The 7,690-nt window shown below is 38.4% G+C and overlaps 1 pseudogene; it reads right to left on the bottom strand.

The window, feature by feature from the left end:
* LOC102810518 overlaps positions 1-7,690 on the bottom strand; it is a 167,915-nt pseudogene that overhangs the window by 6,389 nt on the left and 153,836 nt on the right.

The following is a 7,690-nucleotide window of genomic DNA, read 5'->3' as shown; positions in this document are numbered from 1 at the left end:
AGCTGGACACTTCACTCTCCACTCTAGTCCTCTGTGGCCATGTCACTGCCTCTGGGGCCAGGAGTCCCCGGGTCTTGCCGTACTGCTGGCCATCAAGGTCTCCACCTGGGTTCATAGGGGTCTACTGAATGTGGTCAGGCTTAGCTGGCAACTTCATTGCTGTTTTTTCTCTCTCTTTCCTTATCGGTTTCCAACATGGTCACCGTCCAGACAACATGCCTGTTCATTTATTCCCCTTGAGTCTCAGTCTTAGAAAGGGGTCTGCTCTGAGGGGTCCCAACCACTTGCCTTGATGGCTGTCAGGCAAACAGCTTACTTATTCCTGCAGTAATCAATCAGACTGCCATTATTGTTTTGGCTTTTTCCTGATGGTCTTTCTTTCACGAAGTATCTTCTGTTCTTCTAGCTGCTCCAGGCTGGTCTACTCATCCTTTTCAGTGGAAATTTCCTACCTCAGTCGGTTCTGGATGGGGTTCTGGATTCTTGTGCAGTGTAAAGGCTCTACAGGAAGACTCTTTCACTGGGCAACTTCTAGCCCCCTTTAAGGTATTTCAATCAGTTATAGGCTGAAGACGGTCTTACAAGCTTTCTGTAGTGGTGATTCTGACTATTCCTTTCTCCCCACCACAAGTGTCTATTTTACAATGGTAGGCAAGGGAAACCAAGATTCAAAAGACAGACAAGCATCTTATCACTATTCCCCTCTTTTACTCCTTCAAACCAGCCTCATTCCCTGTATCCCGGAGCCCTGTTGTTCCAAGGTTGTGCATACATCATCATTTACCTCTGTCCTACTTAGCCCATGCCAAACCTGCCTAACTGTTCTCCCATCAGCCTTGTTCTTCCATTCCCCTCCCACTTCTTGTGTGTTGCCCCCACCACCACCACCCAAGCTATCCTCTGTCTGTTCCTCACCTTGTGCTCTGTCTTACCCTCCCTCCCTCCCCTCCTCTCATCCCATACATCCTGGTGATCAGCAAATATATATATCATTTTCCCCCCTTTTCATGTGGGTTCTGTTTCTTACTCTTTTACAATAATGGTCCTATGCAGTATTTCTCCTTTTGTGACTGACTAATTTCACTCAACAAAATGTCCTCAAGGTTCATCCATGTTATGCGGTGGCTTGCAGCTTCCTTGTTGTTCTTCAGGGTGGCATAGTATTCTGTTGTGTGCATGTATCACCGTTTGTTTATCCATTCTTCATTTGATGGGCACTTAGGCTGTCTCCATCTCTCTGCACCGCTTTTAGCACCGGTTCCTGTGCCAATCTGGCTGTAGCCCTGCCCTCTGTCTCTTTCTTTCTTACTCTCCTTATGTTTACTACCGTCTTAATAAGGTTTGTATTCCTTGTAATCTTTTGGAGTTTTCTTCTGCTTTCTTGATCCACTGGAACCCTTAGAATTCCCTCATTCTTTACTTCTTTCTTTTCTATGATGGTCAATGTCATGCTGAAGATTAGCAGAATCACACCTTAGATTTTTATCTCCCTTTGGGTTTTCTTCTTTAAACTCTTTCTTCCCCTGCTAACCGGGTATGCTTCGTCAGAGTACTTGAGGAGATGCCAATTTTCCTGTGTATTTCAGGGCTCTTTTTCTGGGTATTGTGTTCTTCAGTGGCTTTCTGATATGAAGTGAACCTGTTGTTTAGGGTCACTGCAGCAGATTTGAAGTGTTGCACTTTAACATGATGAACCTAGGACACAATATGTTGGATAAATGACTCTGGAGTGCTTTTGCTGGCCTATGGCAACTTAATGTGGTCAAAGATGGTTCAGAATTCTTGCTCCTTCTTGACAGAATGGACAAGTGTACTAGCAAGTAGCCTGTCTTTAGTCAAGGAGGCAGGTCTGTTAGAATCATCAAATGGAACAGGTGCCATTTGAGTTTGATTTCAGGATGATGAGAATCACTGGCTACCATTTTGATCTTATGTGGGCTCTCCTCTTTGAAGGTAGACTTTGGCATCCAGATTCTTGTGTAGAGGGGAACTGTAATCAAAGAGGTCTTTGAGCTTTTCAGACTTTACCTGCTTAGATGATTGAGCTTCTTTCTTTACTGTTATTCTCTCAGAACTTTTGTCGTCTTCCTTGTGCTTATCTTTTGTAATGCTAGACTTTTCCACTATGTATCTAGTCTCTTTTAGTTTATATATTTTTTCTTCTCTATTGCCTTTTAGTGAAACTTTAGACTTGTACTTGGGTCCTTCCTCTTCAGCATTCCAGTGAGATGTAGTAGCAAAATTCCTGAACTGTCTATAATCCTGAATCTCCTCTGTGTCATCCCCTTCTGAATCATTAAACTTGTTTTCCAGATTCTATCACTGAAGTAATCTTGAGCTTCCTGATCTTCCCATTCTCTCTCTGCCCTCCCATTTTCTGATCCTTTCTCCTTTGGAGCCTCTTTGTCCCTGGAATTACCCCTATCAAACAGGAATACTCTAGACTCTTCGTCTGTGAACCTTTTTAAGAACTTTCCAGTCTTTGCAGTTTTCTGATCTCCACCCTCAGGACAAAATGAGGAGTGTCCCCTAGGAGCATTCTGGGACTTATTTCCATTGTAACTACACAGCGGCCATTTCCCGACGTAAGAATGGGAGGCAAATCATCTACTTTGTGGATTTTTAATCTTAATTTCCAGATATTCTGTTGGGTTTTGTTACTGCTAAAATTTAATTTTCTATACAATTTTCTAACCTGTTATTGTTGGTATGAGTGAATGCAATTTATGTTTATGTGTTGACCTAGCTGTTTTGCTGAACTATTTAATTTTAAAGGTTGAGTGAATTTGGAGTTACTTATATAAATGATCGGCATCTGAAGATAATAATTCTATCCCTTCCTTTCCAATCAAATGTTGTGACATACTTAATCATTCTTTTTGGTCATCCAGCATCTATAAATATCTTTTCTAGATATTCAAGGAAGTTTCTCTCCTTGTAAATCTCCACCTCCCATTATAGAAGACAGAAACTTGCTTTATCCAGATTCCTAAGCAGCTTCAGCACGGACATTGCAAGGAAAATTAATAAAGCAAAGACACAGGCACTATGCAGAATTATTATGAAAGAGAAGTAGAATACTGAGAGGCAGTAATGGCAGAGATTCTGGGAAGAGTATCCAGTGGTCAGATTGGCAGAGTTGTTAGTACATGCGACAGTATCTTTACCAAACAATGACAATAGTGCTGTCTCCATTGAAACAGGTCTACAAATTTTAGTGTTTTTCCTACTGAGATAGCCTTTATATCTGCATCTCTGGCTAACTGTATAGACTCCAAAAGCTACCTAATATTATTTAATAAGCTATTATTTTTTTAAAACCAGCCAGAAATGGTTTCCACAATTTGTTGCAGAACTCTGACAGATATATATGTCATGTATATTTTTTGCCTTTTTACCACGGCTAAGATAGTCCCCTTGTCTATGTCAAGAAATTTGGAAGACAACTAGTTGACCAACCAGGTAGAGATCCATATACATGCCTATTGCAAAAAAGGTGATCCAGCATAATGTGAAAATTATCTGACAATATCATTAACATTACATGTAAGTAAAATTATGTTAAAGATAATTCAAAACAGTTGCAGCAGTACATAGACGAGGACTTACCAGAAATTCAAGACAGATTCAAAAGAAGAAGTGAAACAAGGAATATCATTGCTGATGTCAGATGGATCTTGGCTAAAAGCAGAGTATAGCAGAAAGATTTTTACTGTGCTTTATTGATTATGCAAAGGCATTTGACTGTGTGGATCATAACAAGTTATCGATTGCATTGCAAAGAATGGGAATTCCAGAACACTTAATTGTACTCATGCAGAACATGTATATAGATCAAGAGGAAGTCTTTCAAACATAATAAGGGGATATTGTGTGAGTTAACATCAGGAAAGATATAAGGGCTGTGTCTTTTCCTCATAGGTATTCAATCTGTGTGCTAAACAAATAATCCAAGAAGCTTGACTATGTGAAGGAGTATCAATTCAAAATAGAATTGAAGGAAGACTCATTAGCAATCTATAATATGCGATGACACAACCTTGCTTGGTGTAAGTGAAGAGAACTTGAAACACTTACTGATGAAGATCAAGACAATAGCCTTCAGTATAAATCACACCTTAGCATAAAGAAAACAAAAATCCTCTGGACCAATCAGCAACACCATGCTAAGTGCAAAAATGATTAAAGTTATCAAGGATTTCATTAGTTGAATCCACAATCAATGCCCGTTGAAACAGCAGTCAAGAAATCAAATAAGGAACTTCTGACAAGGTGGTGGACTAGGCAAATGCACTACATGTACCCTATACAACAAAGATACGAGAGACAAAATAAAACAGACACAGATGAAAATTCTGGAACCCTGAATGTCATAATAAGAACGGTTAGAGAGGTGAATGTAGTGCTTACTGGGAAGAGAAGCTGAGCAGTGATGATAAGAGAGGAAGACTGGCTGGTGAATGGCTAGCCAGACGTGACTCCACAATATTGTGAGCAACTTTGACAGCTGAGGGAGACCTGGCAAAGTAAATTCGTGCAGCAATGGAAAATGTATGATTTCTTCTTTGTCCCCAAACTTCTCTGGTGACCCTCATCCACCCCCAGCACAGATGCTGCTCTTGGGGAATTCAGAACCATGTGGTTGGGAGTCACACCAGCATGAGGTAGGGGTCAGCTGTGCCTTATTGTTGTGCTGCCTAGCTACCTGGATTCAGGTGGACTCAGCTCCAGACCTACAAAACTTGCAGAGCTACTAGATCAGCATTCAACCAGTCTCATGTCCCCAGCTTCCCTATGGTTCTACTAGATACTGAAAGCAGCTCCATCAAGGGCCCCCAGGAATGACTTCAGATTGAGTACCCTGAACATTGATAACACCATGGCCAGTAGGAACTCCATCTAAGGCCAGGAACTCTGCTGTCACATCACTTCCCCAATCACCTCTTGAGCTTCTTGAATTGCAGGAGCCCACTAGAGATTTCTTCCCTCCGGTCCAACAACTGTACTGTTTGTTTTTACAAATACAACAATCCCACCATGCCCCCGAGACAACAGACACTTTTAGTTCACACTAAGAAACTAAGAAATGGCTCAAAAATGACCAAGATACAGAGCCAGAAGACATTTCTGAGGAAGAAAAGATAATGGAATTAACTGAAAAATAATTCAAAAGAATGATAATTAGGTGCCTTCAAAGGACTGATAGAAAGATCAAGGAAAGCAAGAACACAATAAAAACTTTTGAAGAATTCAGAAAAACACTACAAGAACAAACAGATAAAATAAAAACAAATTTTGAAATAATACAAAACCTATAATTAAAAATCCAGAAGATTAATACTAAGACTTCAGAAATTGACAATACATTGAAAAGGCAAAGGAGTCAGTGTAAAGAAATGATAATTTGAAGATAAATCTTTCAATACTAGTATCCTAGAAAAACAATCAGAAAAAAAAAAGGGAAATGAAAAAAAAAAAAAAAATCCAAAGAAAAGTCTAAGAGTTAAGTGAAACACCATGAAGAAGAACAATTTACGGTGATTGGAATTCCCGAACAAAAAGACACAAGCACAGAGAATATTGTCAAAGAGTTGTTGAAAGAACATTTCCTTAACATCATGAAAAATGAGAAGATAGGTATATAAGAAACTGAATGAATCTCAAATAAGATAGAGAGAAAATCTTATTTGAGAAAATCACCAACACATAATCAAACTTTCCCAAATCAAAGATAAAGAAAGAATCCTGAGAGCAACTTGGGAAAAACAAAAAGTTACCTACAAAGGAGAACTAATAAGACTGTTGTTGCTGGTATTTATTGCTGTCGAACTGACTCCAATCCACAGCAACCCTGTATAGGGTTTCTGACGAGTGACGGTTAAATTTGAACTGCTTCCCTTGCAATTTAAACTGACCTTGCAGTTGAGTGCTTATCATACAGTGCCACATCAGGACTCCATAAGACTTAGCTCTGATTTTTCAGCAGAAACCATGCAGTCAAGAAGGCAGTGGGATGACATACACAAAACTCTGATAGAAAAAGATTGCCAACTAAGAATCATACACCCAGCAAAGCTGCCACTCAAATACAGCAGCAAAATTGGGATATGTACTGATAAACAGAAGTTAAAGGAATTTGTAATGACCAGACCAACTTTACAAGAAATGTTAAAGGATGTTTGAACTGAGAACCAACAACAGCAGGCAATACCTGAGATTATCATTCATGACAAGACCACACAGAAATCAATCCAGATATTGAAGTAAAGTAAAGCAAACCTACAAGACTGAAAATAGGGAACCAAAGATATCAATGTATAATGAAGGCAACTACAAAGAAAAAAAGAGGAAATAGTGTAGATACAGAACTTCCATATGGCAAAGAAATCAAGTAGATTTCAGGATAAAACAGACTGTTTTATGCAGGGAAAAAAATTAACAAATTACAAGGTAAACTCAAAGAAAATAATGCATGTACACATCAAAATAAAAACAAAGAAACAGGAAAACCAGAAAAATTTAGTAAACATTAACACAACAGAAATGAAAATGAAAAGAAAACCCACAAAGTGAACTCAGCATAGAAAATTAGTTGGCATGAAAAATCCAGCAGCACCACAAAAACACACACACAGAAAAATGACAATGAATTAATACCTACAAATAATTACACTGAATGTAAATGGATTAAATGTTCCAGGCAAGAGAAATTAAGAATAGAATGGATAAGAAAATAGGATCCTTTAATATGCTGTCTACAAGAGACATCAAAAAGATGGAGACAGCCTAAGTGTCTATCATCAGAAGAATGGTTAAACAAACTTTGTTATATATACACACTGGAATACTACAAAACATTGAAGAATCATGATGACTCTTTAAAACACCTCAAAACATGATTGAACCTTGAAGACATTATGCTAAGTGAAATTAGTCAATCACAAAAGGACAAGCTTTGTATGAAAATAACGTAAAATTAAAAAAAAAAAAAAAAGTTAAATGAAACAGTCTATGATGGTTATAGAGTGGAATGAGAAGGAACATTATTCATGGGTTAACATTATTCATGTTAACATGGGTGACAGAGCAGGCAATATGCAAGAATAGGGAGGTTAACAGAGTAAAGATAAAGATGAAGGATAGTGGGAGACACTGGGAGGAATGCAGTAGTTAAAGTGAATAGAGGTAAAAGCTGTTAACTGTTGGTGCATAGAGAGGAATGCAACCATGTGGACAAGCAAAGCATATGATTTGTTGAGTGTAAAACTGATGATCTGCTCTATAAACCTTCACACTATTCACAATAAAAAGTGTTTCTTAAGAAAAAAACACCAAAAACAAACAAATAAATCAAATAAGACATATTGCATTAGGCAAATCTGCTGCAAAAAACCTCTGTATAGTATAAACAGCAAAGCTGTCCTTGAGGTCTAAGGTGCACCTGACCCAAGCCATGGTGTTTTCAATCATTTCTCATGGGTGTGAAAGCTAGGCAGTGACAATGGCAGCTAGCAACAACAACAGAAATAACATAACATTTTATTTTTCAGATGGTATATACTTACATTACACCAAATATAATTAAGTTCTTTTGTTTTTAAGTGACTTCATAGCAAAAATAAGAGAACTAAATGTCTTTGTTGTTGTCAGGTGCCATTGAGTCAGAACCGACTCATAGCAACCCCATGCA

This window comes from Chrysochloris asiatica, unplaced genomic scaffold (assembly GCF_000296735.1).
Source record: "Chrysochloris asiatica unplaced genomic scaffold, ChrAsi1.0 scaffold00155, whole genome shotgun sequence".
Classification (NCBI taxonomy): Eukaryota; Metazoa; Chordata; class Mammalia; order Afrosoricida; family Chrysochloridae; genus Chrysochloris; species Chrysochloris asiatica.
This window is presented reverse-complemented; position numbering and strand designations above follow the sequence as displayed.